This window comes from Polistes fuscatus, unplaced genomic scaffold (assembly GCF_010416935.1).
Source record: "Polistes fuscatus isolate 324 unplaced genomic scaffold, CU_Pfus_HIC Scaffold14, whole genome shotgun sequence".
In the NCBI taxonomy this organism is placed as follows: domain Eukaryota; kingdom Metazoa; phylum Arthropoda; class Insecta; order Hymenoptera; family Vespidae; genus Polistes; species Polistes fuscatus.
Window position 1 is genome coordinate 3,619,236 of NW_025113042.1, and position 18,787 is coordinate 3,638,022.

The 18,787-nt window shown below is 34.2% G+C and overlaps 1 long non-coding RNA gene across 1 annotated transcript; it reads left to right on the forward strand.

Moving 5' to 3' along the window:
* The first annotated feature begins 813 nt into the window (after positions 1-813).
* Positions 814-6,809, forward strand: LOC122514180. The gene is made up of 2 exons (XR_006302980.1): positions 814-868; positions 6,756-6,809. It is a non-coding gene; the product is annotated as an uncharacterized LOC122514180 (long non-coding RNA).
* Positions 6,810-18,787: the final 11,978 nt, after the last annotated feature.

An 18,787-nucleotide genomic window follows, 5' to 3' on the forward strand; every position in this document is an offset into this window, starting at 1 on the left:
ATAAAAAATATAAAATAAAATAATCATACGTATAGCATAAAAATGAATATCTAATATAAATATAACGTAAGTATAAATTACATTTTTATACGATATAAAAATAATAAAAAAAAAACCAAACGATTATGGTACTCATAAAAGAAAGAGAAAAAAGAAGTTGTTAACCGAGTAAAGACGATTGATATTTCCTGAGTTTCATTAAAGACTATATCGATAGTAAGTAGTGCTTTTTTCTACACATTTATCTCTCATATAAGATCAACGTGTGTTTATACACCTGCTGTCAACGGCAAACTACAACAACAACAACAGCAACAACAACGACTATTACGACGATGACGACGACAACGACCAATTGAGGAAGAAGAAGAAGAAGAATAAGAAGAAGAAGAAGAAGAAAAGGAAAATTATCTTAAAAACATCTGCCAGTTTGCAAGGCGTCGATGAGGGTATCATTTTGCAATGATCTACACCCATCGATGGATATGTGGATGATGTATGAGTTATACGCGACGCGACAATGAAAGAACAAAAACTATGAGAAATCTCGCGATAAAATATGTAACCTTGAATCCGATTCAATGACAAAAGGAAAAGGGATTTCCCTGATTGAAAAAAAGTGCAACACGTTCAAGCCCATAATTACCTTTACCTTTTACCACCTGATATTCTTCGATGATACTCATTCCGACTTCCTTGTTTTCCCTACGAGGTTATTTCCTTCCACGAATGTCTGCACTATGTTTATGAATCATTCTCCTTTTTAGATTCAGACCATGAGCTTAGGTACATGTTACTTCGTTTATTCTGACTCCTTCATCCGCAAGATCAACTCGATCGTGGGAACAAAAATGAACAAAGTTTAAAGGTAAGTTAATTACATACTTATGTGTATACGTGTTCACTCGGTGTATAACAATTTTTTTTTTTCCTTTCTTTCTTTTACTTCTTTTTTTTCTTTTATCTTAATTAAATTGCGAACACGTAAAATTATGATACTTGCGATATTACGTAAAATGATTATTTATATATGTATATTTTATTCAATTATTTATATTTTTTGTATTTCAAAAATCTAACACCGTTATCTTTACATTTATATTACGTTTAATAGTAATTATTTTTTTAATGAAAAAAAAAAAAAAATGAATTCGCATGATATCGTAAATATATTTTCTCGTAATTACTTATCTCTACTTTTCTTCTTCTTTCTCTTTCTCTCACACTGAAAACATTCAGTACCGTTATCTGAATACACATTCAACATATGTTTAGCATGGTCCATGATTATTTGGTAAGTCACGTCGTCTAGTTTTATATCTTTTGATGTGTCTACAGAGAAAAAGGGGAGATAGATAGAAGATAGAGAGAGAGAGAGAGAAAGAGAGAGAGAGAGAGATAAAAAAAGAAAAAAAGAAAAAAAGAAAGAGAAAGACAGATAAAAAGAGATGAGTTCTTAGTAATGGCGCGAAACGAGGAGTCATTTGAAGAGCCTATTACACAGGGACAGTTATAGTCGACGGGAACGACCATTCTGATAAAGCTAATTTGTCGCTCGTAATTCGTAGGAGAGCGTTCCTGCCTTCTGTGTGACCATTTGAAAAAAAAAAAGAAAAAGAAAAAAAGAAAAAAAGAAACAAGAAAGACAAAAAAGGACAAAAGGATCTTTCACCTCCCATGGTTACGCAATGGTCGACTCTTTATTCGCGGTGGTCAAATGAGAATGGACCACCACCACTCTACCACCAACCCCTTCCCCTTCTCCCCCCTCCCACCCACCCTCCCTCTTCACCCTTTCTATCTCTATCTTTCTTTCTCTTGCAAAATTTATCGTCTCCTACGTTAACGCTTCGATCATAAATTATTTCTATCGTAGGACAATGGAACTATATAGCGTACCATTTTACAACGCTAATCGGTGTTTAAAATCTGATTTTGTTTTCTTTTTTTTAAAAGCAATCTCCCTCCTCCTCTCTTTCTCTCTGTCCTTTGTAAATGTGCGCGTACGAGTCACCACCCTCTATAATGTGTATCGTAGATCGTTATCATTCTATTATTTATACGTTTGAGATTTATCGATCAACATTTAACACCGTGCGCGTATCAAACGCGATTCCTTTTTTTTAAATCCCTCGTTACCTTCCTCATTCTTCTTATCTAATTCATTTGCATTATTTATTATGTAATTTTAGAATGAAACGAATATTGTTCAAATGATCAATGAATATTTTTCTTTATATTTCTTTTTCTTTTTTTTTTTTCAATTAAACAAGATAAATTACGTATACGGAAATTGTGTTTTTAACCTACGAAACGATATTTACTAAAAGATGATTAAAGTCTTCTGGGTTTTATATGTACGTGAGTACAAATAATTGGATTTTAAAGAGTCGGATGTGATCAAAGATTGAAAGATAGAAGAGAGAGAGAGAGAAGAGAGAAGTATAATCAATTATGGCTCGATGATACGTAATCGTATGGAATGATCATGTTCGTTATTGAATTTTCTTATTTTTTGGAGAAAGATTATATAAAAAAGAATGAATGAGGATATTCTAATCAAGGATTTAACTATTTACCTCATTATAAATGGTAAACAGGATAATGTATTTGCTACCAGTAATTCCAGCCATCTCGAATTAATCATTTTGGTGATTAATTTTTTCATATGAAAAATTGTTAAATTAAAAGTCATATTCGTGAAAGATTTAATTTATTCAATTGATCAATAAGTAATGTTGAAAATTTTTCCTTTATTCCATCTGTGCATAGACATAAATATATAAAATAATATAATTAATATAATATATAAAAATATATAATAAAAATAAATAAAAATATATAGTATATAATAAAAAAATATATAATAAAATATATAAAATATATAATTAATATATATAAAATAAAATAATGCAATTTATATATATATATTTTAAAATTCATTTTCATTGATAATGTTTAGAAAAAAGAAGAAAAAAAAAAAAGGAAAAAGAAGAGTAAAGAAAAGAAAAAAGTCGTTAAATCTGGGAATTTGTAAAGCTGGAAATTCGTAAAACGGGAATTACCTGTATACGGTAGCGAATATAAGCTCGGCGCGTTTCGAGCGTGCCATCTAGGGCTTTGAACGTGGCTCGAGTGTCACGAGCAAAAGCCATTATCCTTCCGACTTATCTCATCGTCTCATACTCGGGTCACGTTCGCGACTGCACAACGAAAGGGCGTCGTTACGTCGATAGTTTTTCGCGGAAGCTAAAAAATCTCGACCCTTTGCGGCTTGGTCTTAGGATTATAAAATCGCGCATACTTCGCGCAAGTATCTTCGAGAAAAAAAAAAAAAAGATAAGAAAACAAAACTTTCGCATTTTAATTTAACATAGAAAAGAAAATAATTTCGATTCGTCGTTGAATTTTTTACGAAACCATACGTTGATCGATCGATTAATTATTTATTTAATTCTTACACGCGGAATAAAATCAAACCGAATAATAATTGGAAATATTTTATCCTCAAACGATGAACATTATTAATATAATTTTTCCACGTGTATATATATGCAGAGATTAAAATTTAAATGATTCTGACAACACGCAACAAAAACGCGATATTCTAACGAAATTCGAAAAAGATGAAGAACAAAAAGTATATCGTACAAAAAATGTGAACAACCTTTTAGATTAACCTTATAATCATGAGACGTAAATCGAGCCAATTCGATAGAATAGAGGATATCGAAAAGTATCTTGAAGGAAAGAACACGTCGCGTGTAGTAGATAGATACCTACCCCTCTTTTAGATAATATCCCTTTTCGATCGATCCACTGAGGTGATTTCACTTTTCCCCGTAATACTTGGACAAAAAAAAAGAAAAGAAAAGAAAAGGAAAAAAGAAGACTACTCTATACAAAGGCGAACGTGGCCGATTATTTTCCTCGTACTACACCCCCACCTCATTTTAGTGTCCTTACGTGCCAAACGAATTGGATCTCTTTCTTTTACTCATACATGCATGCGTACTTATACGTATAAAGATATGTTCCGGATTTTTTTTTTTCTTTTAGGGAAGTAAAAAAGGGAGAAGAAAGACAGAGAGAGAGAGAGAAAGACGCAGAAGAGATAGGAGTCTCGTTCGAATTCGTTTCCTATCGGCATCTGGCAGGATCGTATAAACGAGGATAGATCCGCTAACGGATCTTTTGTCATCCGTGACGCATCGGCGAAAGTCAATATTCGAAAGATGCCGCTTCATCCCAACAGTAAGGACTATCGCGAGAAAGGATCTCTGTTCGTAATGGCCGCTACGTGACGAGGGAGCATCCTCGAGATCCTCCGCACCCTTTCAAACGCTTTGCATAATATACCACCAGTCCCAATAGCCTAGCGTTAGGGGGTGTAAACCTCCATCCAAACTCCTTTCTTTTCTAACTTTTAAGGAACGAACTGGAAGAGGAAAAGGAAGAGAAGATGCTTTAAAAGGAAAACGATATTTAAGCTTAATGAAATCGACTACTCTTCTTAATTCGCCGATCAAAGACGATAACTTCTACCCTTCAAAATCAAATGAAAATTCTTTTTTCTTTTCTTTAGATAAAACTACTACGCGATTTAATATCGACATTGATTTAATCGTCAATTAGGGTCTTTTTATTCTTTCATTATCGAAAATAATAAATAAAGAAAAAAAAACCATTACTCTCTAATCCGATATGATAATTTTGATAAATGTAACGGGGAAGATAAAAAAAGAAGAGCGAACAAAATTCAACACCGCGATCGCGTATAAATAATTTCGTGGCTATAAAAAGAAATGACTTTCACTATTTCTTTAAATATCTTTCCCTCGTTCATTTGCATAGCTGGATTTTTTGACAAGTCCGGTAAGAACCAGTTTCAATGAAGAGATTATGTTGTTCTTTGTCGGTAGAAATCAATGGATTTTCTTTTTTTCATCGTTAGATTTAAATTAACCGAGAGAAATTTGGTTAGATTAGCCGTGTGGACTCTGATGTGGACTTAGCGTGGACGGACGGTGGGTTCTACAACCTTTCACTAGAATGTCACAAGCAGTCGACCAAACGAACCTTCTATTAACTCCTTCTCCAAACGTGACATCAAAGTGGCGGCTACACTAACATAAGCGACGAAAGGTTCTGAATCCTTCAGACTCCTGCTTGCTTCCAAAACCCAAAATTCAAGTTCTACGGGAGAACGAACTAACGTTTCCCCCCCACCCCACTGCTCCTCCCTTTCTTTCTCACTCTCTCTCTCTTTCTCTTTCTCTCTCTTTTACTATGGGAAAAGGTGTTCTCGTCTGGCAATCGCCATGCATCTTCGAGGTTAACCAATCTCGAACGTTATCGCGTTACCTTCGACTACCTGCTTACGTACCAACCATGGACCGCATACGAATCGCCTATTTTAAATTCCCCCCTTTCGAGACCACCTCCTAGCCTAGTTACCACCACTCCACTACTACTGTTACAACAACAACTGCTACTACTACTACTACAACTATCACCGATGAAGAGAATCCGTCGTCTATCTAAATTCGTCTACTCTCGCTCAACATTTTGCTAACTTTCAACCCTTCATCACGATCGTTCTACCCTCGACGCCATTAACCCATTAGGTTAAATGCTTTGGCTAATCCTTACGAGTTAAGCATAGCAATAGTTTGAATCCTAGGGACACTCTGCTTTTGATGAGAGTCATTTTCATATATTTCTAGATCTAACGTGTTCCTTATACACTATCGGCCAAAAGTTTTTAATCGTTGGATGATTTCTATTCAAAAATAATAACAATATCGTTGATGAAATGACAATTGAAAAGAAATATATTACTCGTGGTAAATCTACTTTGGTTACTTTAAAATCGTTCATACTTTACCAATAAATATTCTCTAAAGTTTCTTCGAATTTATGTAAGAATTTAAAACTTTTAGCAGTTAGTGTATAGGTGTTATACATATGTATACGTATATGTACATAGATGGTAGTGACAAGGTAAGTACATCTCAAAGACGTAGAAAATTACCTCGACGGAATATTCGCGAGTCACCCTTCGTCGTTCGAGGATTCATATGGGAAATCAAGGGACGAACGTACGCACGTGTGCCCTACGCCTCTCTCTTTCTCTCTCTCTCCCTACCTCTCTCTCTCTTTCATAAAGTCGCTCTTTCTTCCGCCTTGCACGACTCCCTTTTTTTTTATTCTACACTCTTTCTCTCGTCCCGTTTTCAAGCTTACCCTCTACAACACACTTCACACTTCTGATACCACGTGTCCTACGAGCCACACATAAAACGCTTGACGGACAAGAGATCGAATACATGATCTCTATATTCCTCCCCTTGGTGTCGTCGTTTACTATACGCTGTTTTTCTCGTTCACATCATGCCGCTTCTTTAGTCTTCGTGTGTCTCGTATAACAAAAAGAAACTTAGGATAATGAAACTTTACTCGTATATTTCAACATACATATTATATATGTTGAAATATATTTAATCAATAGAAGAGAGCGGATTAATCGTATAATTAAATTGATTAGCATCTATACGCGTATTTATATATGTAAATGAATTTTGATGGTCGAAAGGTTCTTCATAATTCAGTTTTAATTTTTCTGCTGACTCAGCAAATTAAAACTGTACGTTATATATAATTAAATTCAAACGTTAAAACGCGTATAAATAAATTCATAAGAATTATATTAAAATAAAAAATATATATATTACCGAATGCACTTATTGTTTCAGAAATGTGGTGCATAGGATGTTTGGTAAAGAATCGATCGATACGAGAAAGAAAAATATGAAAAGGAGAAGAATAAGAAGAAGATGAAGGAAAAGAAGGAGAAGATGGGGGTGGAGGGGAGTTTCTGGTAAGGGAAAAAACAAACAAATAAGGAAAAAAAAGAGCAACTAGGTAGGTACCTACCTACCTACCTACCTATCTACCGGTCGATGCGGAAGGGACGCGGCAGCATTTCCAGTAATTCGATATATCTCGCGATTCGCCAACTCGACTACGGATTTATTATCGTTCCCTTAAAATATTCCATCTCTTGGCTATCCTCGATCACGAGAGCGCGCGGCGTATCTATTCATCCATCTCTGCTTTTATCTGCCGACCAATCTACGTATCTATCCGCATGATCGTCCATCCGTCTATAAATCCGTCTCTCTCTCTCTCCCCCTCTCTCCCTCTTTTACTCATCCTCTCTACGAAAAGCTAAGGAAGACGAACGAACGAACGAACGAACGAACGAACGAACGAACGAAGAAGAAAAGTGGTGGTTCGGGGTTGCAGGTTAAGAGGAGGGGTAAGGAAGAGGGTGGGAGAGTGAAGAAGAAGAAGAAGAAGAAGAAGAAGAAGAAGAAGAAGAAGGAGTCGAAGGCTCACGGCCAAGGCTCGCGTCGAAGACCCGAAGACGATCCTCTCACGAAGGCGAGCATGGTCCACGGTGAACGTCACAACAATACATCTCTTTAGCGACGACACAATAAATCAAAATAAACTCGCCGGGGAGAGAGAAAACAGGTTGGCTGCACCGCGGGAGGCTGCAACGTCCTCTAACTTGTGTGCGTGTATCTCCTTCCCCACTCTCTTTCTCTCTCTCTTTATCCCTCTCATTCACTCTTCATACCAATGAATATCCAGCGACCATGCACCGTTCCTTCTCTTCAAACTCTCTCTCTCTCTCTCTCTCTATTTCGTTTCATCTCTCTTATTTTCTTGATACAAATGAATATTCTGCAACCATGCACACTGGTTCCTTCCCTTCAAATTCACTCTTTTTCACTCTCTCTCTTTCCCACTCAGTCTTTTTCTGTACCTGTTCGTATGAGAGAGAAAAGTTTGAACCAGGCTTCAGGCAATGACATCCCAACGAACCCTCTTCTAATCTCCTTCCCTTTCTCCTGCTCATATACACCGTATTTGAAACACTTTGATACCATAAATTATACCAAATATTATATTTCGAAAATTCTTTGATAGCTTTTCTATATGAACTAGCTTACTATTTTATACATCGAATATTTTCTACGTTAATATTCGTCAAATTTGTGTGAAATATTTGATTTCATTTATAAAGGAGAATAATCGAGATTTATCGATACACCCGGTATAAGGTTCTTGAAGGAGCAGGGAGTAGCGCGTGCGCGTTTAAAGAGACGCTTGGGCGATCGTAAAGTTGACGCCCGACGGCGTGCCAGGGGGATTACATTAATCGATTATGATCGGTACGGGACGATCAAGATCGACCCAATAACGTTCTCCTGCTAGATACAAGATAAACGTTCTACCTTTATATATATCTCTCTCTCTCTCTTTTTCATATACGTAAAGGTAATTGTATGTATGTATATTATATTTGACTCTTTCAATCACTCTTACGTTATTATGTACACGTGTATCTAGATATGCAAGATAATTTATGTGTGAACAGAATAGATTATGAAAAGGAGGACGATGAAAGGAGAAGAATATGCTACTATCCCGAAGGACTCGTTTTAATCCGAATGGAAAGGTTATATGGTTCTAGAAGTCGTTCTTTATTCTGTATAAGAATCGACCAATCGATCGATTCAAACTCCTTACTCATCTTTATGTTTATGGAAAGATAGAAAAATAATAAAATTGTGTAGAGAAAAGTTCAATTGGAAATATAGAAATTGTTCTACATTCTTGGATATAAAATATCTACAAAAAAAAAATCGTTCGAGTTTAATAATAAAAAAAAGAAAAAAGGTAGAAAAAGGAACGTGTTTACTTGCAAGGAAGTTTATAAAATGATATAGGATCTTTATGGGAAGTCATAAACAACTACGAGTCAGGAATGAAATGAGAAAAGAAAAATAAAGAATACGCATAATTAATAAAAATATAAACTTCCTAACAACGGTCTTATTAAAATAATTAAGGATCTTTCTCAAGAGTGTTAAAAGTCATCAAAATTGATTAGATGTTTTCTTTCGCAGACGTGTTACAATATTCCTGGAATGATAAACCCTAATAAATAAATTAAAAAACTGGAAGGTGACGGACAAAGAATGAGAGAGAGAGAGAAAGAGAAATTGTGTATGACATTGTGTGTGTGTAGAGGACATAAAAAACGACGAGTCACGAATGAAGAAGGATCTTATACGTACGAATATAGGATACGCGTGTATAGGTGAGTAATACGTAAGTTTGCGAAGCACCCACACGTTGTAAAACGTATGTTGGCGCGAGTAGCTCATTGAGAGAGACCCTCCCGAGCGGTCGGAGGTCTCTCTTCTCTCCTCTCCTCTCTTCTCCGTTGGAGGAGAGGAGTCCTCCTCGGTGCAGCGGCCAGTCGCCGCATGTTCTCTCTCGGTGTGTTCGGGTTCGGCGATCGAGGAGTGAACTCGGATGAACCATACCTAGCACCGTACTCAACGAGTAAAAGAGAGAAAGAGCGAGCTGTTGGCAATGCTCGAAGAAGAAGGGAAAGGAGGAGAGTGTAGGCGTGTGGGTGAGTCGACTCGAACGAGAGTCGGCTGTCGGGTCGCCGCCGGGTCAATGTCGCCAGAGTAATTACCTCTCTCCCTCCCTCCCACCCCTTCTTCTTCTTATCCCTCTATCCTTCTTTACCTCCCTCACTCTCCTCTCCTCTCCTTCTCTTTCTCTCTTACATATTCGATCATGTCTATAGACCTTTCTTTCTATCTGTTTCTCTCTTTCTCTCTTTTTAATTCTGTCTATACCTTTATCTCTCTCTCTCTCTTTTAACATATTCAACAATGTCAATAGATCTTTTTCTTCTTTCCTTTTCTTTCTAAAATATTCGACCATGTCTGTAAACTTCTCTCTCTCTCTCTTTCTCTTTCTTTTTTAAATATTCAACCATATGTATATGCCCCTCTCTCTTTTTCCTTCAATCTATATCTTTCTTTCACCCACACATTTTCTCTCTCTCTCTATATATATATATATATCTATCTTACATATTGAATCGTGTCTATAGATCTTTCTCTCTTTCCTTTTCTATCTTTAGCTTGCTTTCTCTATCTCTTTCACTGTTACATATACGATCATATCTATAAATCTTTCTCTCTCTCTCTCTCTCCTTCTGTCTGTTTTCGTGCACATAGGTTTCAATTTTTACTCCACGACTACTTTTCTCTTTTCATCATCTTCCACTATATCATCATTTTCCTTGGAAATATTACAAAAGCTCCTACTTCGTTTCACCTACAAATATCTAGTTTGAAAGATCTTACGATTTAGTTCTTACTAGCTAGCAACGTGCCCAGGCCCCGAACTAATATCGTGTCCGAGAACGCTGAAATTGCACGCGTCGTTTAAAATACGAGCCAACCGAGAGCAGGTGGTAGTGGTAGTATTGGTGATAGTTTTGATAGTAGTAGTAACGGGTATAGTTATGGAAAGGAAGAGAGGAAAGAAACGAAAGAAATTTTTTGCTGACCCAAACGAAATTACGGACAAACGGATATTTTATCTTTTTCTCCGGTTGCAGAAATGCTTTATTGTTTCCATCGATTTTCTCTCTCTCTCTCTTTCTTATTATTATACTATCTACATATCACTTTGAAAACCTGTCTACCTCAGCTAACTTTTCCACATTCAGCGGAGATTTCGTACGACCCGATAAGATCAAATTTAATTGTTCGTTCTTTAAAACGAGAAATGCTCCGACATTTGAAAATAAGATTTACGATTCATATTTCGAATAAACGAAAGAAAATGTGAACATTACAAAAGAAGAAATATTTATCTGTTTCTTCTGGAAAAGCGCGTAAAACCGAAACTGAAATAGAGCAAGTAAAAAAGAAAGAGAAAGAGAGAGAAAGAGAGAGAGAGAGAGGTGTTTTACGCATGCTCAACATACCTACGATCGTTCGGATCTTATCACAATAAGACCAGTATGTTTGACCGTGAAGAAAAACAAACTTGGATGGAAAATAAAAAAGTTCCCATGGAAAAATAAATACACGTAGGGTTTTTTTTTTTCCTTCCTTCTTCATGTAATCTCGACTAATCCTTGAAGCTGCCGACATTTGTGCCAGTGGCGCAGAAAAGTTCAATCTTGAAATACTCAAGCGTGAGCTAAAGGACATTATTATAGTTACGACTTCCGGTGGAGATATGTGAGTTCCAACATGCGTTTGCTGACTCTTCTTCTTCCTTTTCTTCTTTTCACAGCCATCCATCCATCCATCCATCCATTCGTTCTTGATAATAAACCGAAATGCACAATTCTAGTCCTCTCTCTCTTTCTTTCTCTTTATCTCTCTTTTTAAAGATGGCAGCACGAACTCACACTCATCTCATACTCTCTCCATTTTCAATCATTATCATTTAAACGAGACATACAATTCGATAGTCGATGAAAAATGATGCCATTAACCAGTGTAAACGAATACTTCACGTACGATAAAGTTGATCGGTTATCGGGTAACGCTTTCTTAGAATTAATTACGCTAATAATCGAGAATAGAAAATGATGAAATCAAAATAATCAATAAGAAGAAGTCATCGTTCAACGAAACTCATCGTCCAGTTTATCTCTGCCTCCATAAATTTATGCCCACATGCATGCATACATGAATATTCCTTATTGATATCACCGAATTCACTTAAACAGATACGATTCTGACATTTTCACGCTCGATACCGTTAGATCGTATCTACAGATATCTCACTCGTATAATTCCATTTAAATTATTAATTAGAATTTCTAATTCTCCTACTTTCGAAACGGTAGATACAATGTAGAAGTGCGTTAAAGTATTTTTTTTCACCTTGATGAGTGCAAGGATATCGAGAGTTGCGTTCCGTGAAAAATTTATTGTACACACGTGTATTATATTATTTATGTGTGTGGTGTGTATGTATTGCAACCTTCGTTGCAATAGTATTCCCATTACATCCTTTTCTATCACCATATATGCGTACCCGTTGTCCATCCGCCGTGTCAACTCCTGTTTCTATTTCTATCTCTTTCTATTTAGTTCCCATCGATCGATTTACCGTTTTACATCTATGTACTCGATGTTAATCGCGAACTTTAACATTTAACTCCGCCTTCCTTTCAAAGAATATACATACATATCGTGCCTTTCGTCTCCTCGCATTAGATCTTATCGTGAGATTTAGCGTGATTATACTAAGCGACGTTCCAGTTAACTTAAGCCTCCTAAGATTGGATACACGCGTATATATATGGTGTCTCACGCTATTTCGACTAATTATTCATGTATACAACTTGTGTGTGTGTGTGTTCATCCATTCATTAAAATATATAATAATAATATAATCATAATAATTATTAATTTCATACAAAGTTTAAAAAGTAAATATTGTTTCATTGGATCTAATTATTTTTTAAATAGACTCGTTACCGTTATTCTAACAAATTGTTGGTATATGCAGCTTGTTCATGCACACATACAAATACTAATATTGGATCGCTAATCTTATTTGATTTTATTAGATCATTTTTTTTAAACAGATTGATAGATTGATTGATTAGAAATATATGATAGTAGTATAAATTAGTATTGTGGAAAATTTAGCCAGCTATCATTTGATTTGATCCGATCATCTGGTTCAATCAAACTCAACTTCGAATAATTGATATATATCTGTATGGGTACATAAACATGCTTAATGATATTATGGACAATTTAGATAGAACTATCCCTTGATTTGATTCGATCATTTTTTTCAATCAGTTGCAACTTCCACAGATTATCTATATATGAAACTTGTATATATAAATTTCTTGTATAGAAAATAAATTATGAAATATCTAAAATATTGACCGTAAAATTTAAGGTGTTTTTAAAAATCAGTAATTAATTTTCAACAAATTTAAAACCAACAATTATTTTGAAATTAAAGAACTATAAGACTCGAAATTATTTGACGATCAAAGTAAAAAACTTGCGAAGTAGACCATTTAATTTATAAAATCATCTAAGAACTTTGGATCCAATCCGTATCAAAGGATGAAACACACCTGTCACGTGAAAAAAAGAAAAAGAAGAAGAGATTCAATGTGTGTATGTATGCATGTAAGTAGGCGAGCATGATTCCACGTGTATTATCGGATAAGATACCACCCTTCTCATATTTGTTCCTACGACACACTTTGCACGTCGTCGTCGTCGTCATCGTCATCGTCCTTCGTTGCAACGTCAGCTTGAATATGATGATATTGCAATCGCACTATCTCTTCGTGGAAACTTTTTTACGTGTTGTCCAAATGAATTTGTAAAACAGATAGTTGTACATAGATCACGTAAGTAAAAAACACGTTAGCACGAGAACACGTCAATTAACGATTAAAGTGATTCATAGAAACTGTTTTAAAACAAAATTTTCAATATTTTTTATCCTCAAATTTACGCGATAATAACAAATAATAATTAATTTTTTCTACGAGAACATATATTTCCAAATTAATTATAAAAATACGATGAAACTAATTCATGACTTTGTCAAATAATTAATCTTGACTTTACACAAATTGTTAAAATAAATAAAAATAAATTTAACTATGCCACGCGCGAAAAGAACGCGTATCTCAACGTCAAATAATATTTATTATGCAAATTCTAGTATAATAATTTAAATAAAAAACAAAAAAGAAAAATATAAATTACAAATAAATATAACTGGTGTATTTCAAAAATATTCTAAAATATAATAAATAAAGCAATTAAATCTCTTCTTTTCCTTAAGTAAATTTCTTCAAACTTGAATAAACTCAATCTAACTCTACCTTCTTTCTGAAGTATCTAAATGACTCACGAATGATTCACGATTATCCTGCGCTTCGTTGAAAGCTCCTTATATGCTCAAAGACCTTACTAGTCGGGTAATTGTTATGCCTTAATTTGCACATAGATATAACTAGGTAAGAACCGTAAATGATAAGGTATGCGTTTCCGCGGAGACAATTTGGCAAAGAGTTAATAGGAAACGAGTAATTAACGTTAATCGATTTTCTTCTAGGTAAAAAGACGGAAATTCCATGTTAAAAAATTCCATAACATACAAACATTGTCTCTCTTTCTTTTTTTTCTTTCTTCCTTATTACTATAAAAATGAGACGAAGCGTGAGAATGACGTCTCCTTTGAACGTAAAACTTACTCAAAGGAGAGATCGCAAATAAAATTTTTAGAAAGAAATATATATATATATATAAGAACGAAATTTATTATCGATCGTGCGTAAACACGCGATACTTAAGCGATATATCATTCGTTTTAATTAGCACCCAAGTCATGAGCCGTATCTGTGTTCGCTCGTAATTAAAAGCTACGAGTAATAACGTAAGACGAGAGAAAGACGAGTGCTTGTTTCGTTGCTTTCAGTGGTCCACTAGAAGGAGAGTCGAATCAATGAATCGAGTATTCGAATGTTCATTTCGAATTGTTTGCATTTATGTTAGAATAAGAGAACACGATAGGCATATACATTATAGTTCAAAAGTTTCTATTTGCTATGTATTATAAATTCAGAGAAATATTTATAAACGAAAAAAAATGCACGCCTTCGAATGAATTTTTCAAATAAAATTAAGAATATCATGTTATATACATTGTATTATTTTTTTTTTATTAATGAACGAGTATTTCTCATTAAAATTCAACAAATTGATCCATACTTTTAAACGATAATGTATTTGCATACATGCAACTCAACTATTAAGAAAGTAATTATATGCATTTTCTAACTTGACTGGGAAAAACGATATAAAATGTTGATAGATAAAAAATAAAAAAAAGAGAGAGAAAGAGAAAGGAGATTGTTGATGCTGTTTAGTACGCGTAAATGCGTCTATATCGTTCAGCTGTTAACGTGTAATTGCTTAACGCATCTCTAGTAATTGATAGACTAATAGCGTTGTAACTGGATTGTGTGCAACGTTCCGTTCAAACGTTGGACGGTGGAATGAAGCAATTAACTTACCGAGAACTAGAATAATCCTTATAATAGGGGGATATTCGATGTGAAAACAAAAACTTTGACGTGATTCGCTCGTGTTCCAGACGACGACGACAACGACAACGACGACGACGACGACGACGATAGATGATCGAGGTTCGTTCACCTTTTACACTCGGCTTGTTTCGTTGCCTCGTAAATCGTTCCTCGTAAAATTGATAAGCCGTTATTTAAATGGACGTTGTACAAAAGTAAGATAGGTAATACGTTTAAGTTCAAGTATCATTTTTATCATTGTATTATATTCCATCTACTGAATTATTTTAATAGTTTTATTATTCGTCAAAAAAAAAATGACTAAAATTCGCGTTTAATTATGATTTGTTTTACGCCCTATCCCAACAAATTCAACAACTAATTCAAAGACTGCTTCGCACGCAGTCAATTAAAACAAGCAAATTTAATACTTAAAGAAGTAGAAGGAACAATACCTTTTTTAAATAGATAAGTAATACTTCTATTTATATCCTGTAAGAAAAAAAATTCTTGACGGATCCCTTAATATTCTATTTTTATCTTTGGTACATATCTACATAAAAAAATATTTGAAAATTTATATATCTATTATAGCATTTAAAAAAAAATATACTTAATTTTAAGTATAAAAACATGTGTGTGCCTTCAGAAATGCAATTAAACATATATTGTTAAAAATAGTCATTTAAAGCAATTAAATAGAAGAAATTGTCCAAGGTGTGTTGTTAAATCCAACGATGATCACCTGTAACAAAAAGCAAATTAAATTAATCATACAATCAAGTGATACAATGGCCTGGCATATAAATCGTCCAATTCTCAGATGCACTATTCAATTGAATTCTCTATTTACTTCTATCAAATCTCTATTAACCGTTGCAATCAAATTAAATTTAAACGCGTGATTTTACATTTACAAAAAAAAATAGATATATATGTATAAAAAAAGAAAAGTACACAAATATTAGATTACTAAAAAAAATAATATCTATTAATTATTATGAAATATTTTAAAACTGCATTATATAGAAAAAAAGAAATTGCAAATTTAATAAAATACGATAATAGTGAAAAATCTTAAATACAAAAGAAGAAAAGAGAAATTACTGTAATATTTACCGAACGTTATTTAAACTTTAAAATTTAATAATACGAAAATTTTCAAATTTTTGACTCGAATTAACTAAACACATGTGCATCTTTTTGACGATACAGACACGAATTTGGTGTCCCAAGGAGATGGAATGGTCCATCATCTCCAATTACAACTACAAATTACTGACGAGCAAGAAAGTAATATAATAAAATATAAAATATGACTAGAGAGCTATTCTCGAAAAGTTCGAACTTGCTGTTGAACTTTTGAAAATAACTCTATAGTTATTATATAGTTGCCCTCTTCAGCCACAATTAAGTGGGGGCCTCTTCGGCAATTAGCCTCTTCGGCATTTAGCCTCTTCTTTCTTCATCCCTGAAAACTGCCTTGGACATTTTCTACGCGCAAGCAAGACAAGATCTTTCATACTTTTTTTTGCAAATTAACTAGTATTTTGTTTGATGATTCTAATTCTCAACTATTACAAAATTAATTTACATTTTCCGTTAGCTATTCAAACTCGTGGACTATCAATGAACTTAAAGTTCATTAACATATACACGAGCATAATTAATCGAAAGTCCAAGCAGATCATTTTAATCGATGACCTAAAAACACGTCGCACTTTTAATTTCAAGTAAGAAAATAGAATTGAAATAAATAATGCAATAAATGTTATGCATTTTCTTGCAATATTTTCATTTCATTTATTTATTATTTTTTCATTTATTTATATTTCTAATTAAGAAAATCGCGATTGTGCGAAGTGTTAGTTACAATACTTAAAACTAAGTATCAAATTCATCAAAGTATTTGCGAATTTGTTCGACTCTATCTCGTTCGAGATAGAATCGAAATAGAAATGAATCTTTCAAATCGTTGCAAATTCCTTTGAATCTCATGATACATAATAAAAATTACAGAAGAGTTACAAAATAAATTTACAAAGGAAGCATAATGGAATGAATAAAAAAAAAAATTTTTGTAACAATTCTGTATAAACCAGGAGGCGGAATTTCCACTCCGGAGTGGAAGCAAGCCTAGTGCCCATCCTGGATCCTACCTACTTAAAATTAAAGTTTTCACATTCGCTCAGAGAAATATGCTACCTGCCTGCCAGTTACCCATATTTAAAAAGAGCAAATACACATACGTACCCACCCACTCACTCCACGATTCTCTCACATACCACCAGGGTGCAAAAGCCTAAACTAGAGAGCATGCCCCGGGGCACCTCCGACACCCTAGTTCAAACGCGTGTTTTCTAAACTTATGGGAGTACGTACCAATGCTGTAATCGACTGCCAAGGCTAATGATTATTGCAATGATGACTAAAGCAAAAATACTGGTACATACTAGTATATATCAGCATACTAATATAATACAAGTATCGTCATATTTCCACAAATAAATGTGGGGACTCTACTATTCAAAACGATTTTATTAAGAGAAAAAAAATAAGAAAAATTTAATATATTTAAATAGAAAAATACAACCATGTGTATTTTTCATATCACACCTAACTCTAGGTGTGATATACTAAGTAGTATTCTAAGTGATAAATAATGCATTAATTAAAAATTATCACGAAACGATGTACAGTACACACAACCTAACACGCACATACAGGTGTAAAGTACATCGTGCAACCACTAGCACAATGACAGCCGCCAATAGGGGAAAAACTTAAAACTAAACCTATACTAACCGTTTCACACCCATACGAGTAGCACCTGGGCACACGTATAGATGAGAACGCAGAAAGTATAGGGGGGAGAAACGGGAGATTAGTATATTAGAAGCTGAAAATCCTAATCTAAAAAATATGATTAAAAACACATAAATACATAAGATATAAATACATTTTTATAGAAATTTATCTAAGCGGCTAAGGACTCTACAATTTATTTAATAAATAATGACTTTTAATATCTTTAAATATCTTTTAATATCTTTCAAAACCTCGGACGACTCCTTTCATTAAGTTGGCTGTTCTAATAAAAGAACTGGGCTTTGAGCCACCACTTAACTGCTAGAATCTATCCGTCGCGAATGAGTTTGTCTTCTTGCTCATTTACTTATAATATCGAAACTTCGATATATCAAAATTAATCGCGATTAGATAAACTAAGTACGAAGCAATGCATGTAAGACATTTATTACATGCTTTTCTGGACGAAAACGAGTAAATAAATGCTCGATTTCACCACTACTAACCACGAACAAAACACGTAATAAAAAAGAAAGTACAATAATTAATTAAATGAATATAACCGGTGAGACAAGAAAACCTATCCTGAACTAATAAAATATACAATACAACATACATTAAAACATACAATTTTCATGAGTAACTCCTAAAAAGAAATTACTCATGTGCTCGTCAATAATTTTTTAAATAATTACAACCAGTAACTCGTGCCGATTAGGACCTTTCATCCTCGGCATGATTGAGCACCGGAGGAACTTTAAATTTTTTGACTCACTGCGTAAGAAGTTCTACGATGGCTCCAAAACACTCCTACTTCGCAGAAAGTGTTGTAGTCTGACTAGGGAAGAGTTCCTCGATTTGGTATTGAAGGAGATCCACCGAAGATCCACCGAAGATCCACCGAAGATCCATCGAAGATCCACCGAAGATCCACCGAAGATCCATCGAAGATCCATCGACGATCCATCGAAGAATTCATTCCACATCTTTGATAAGGTAGAA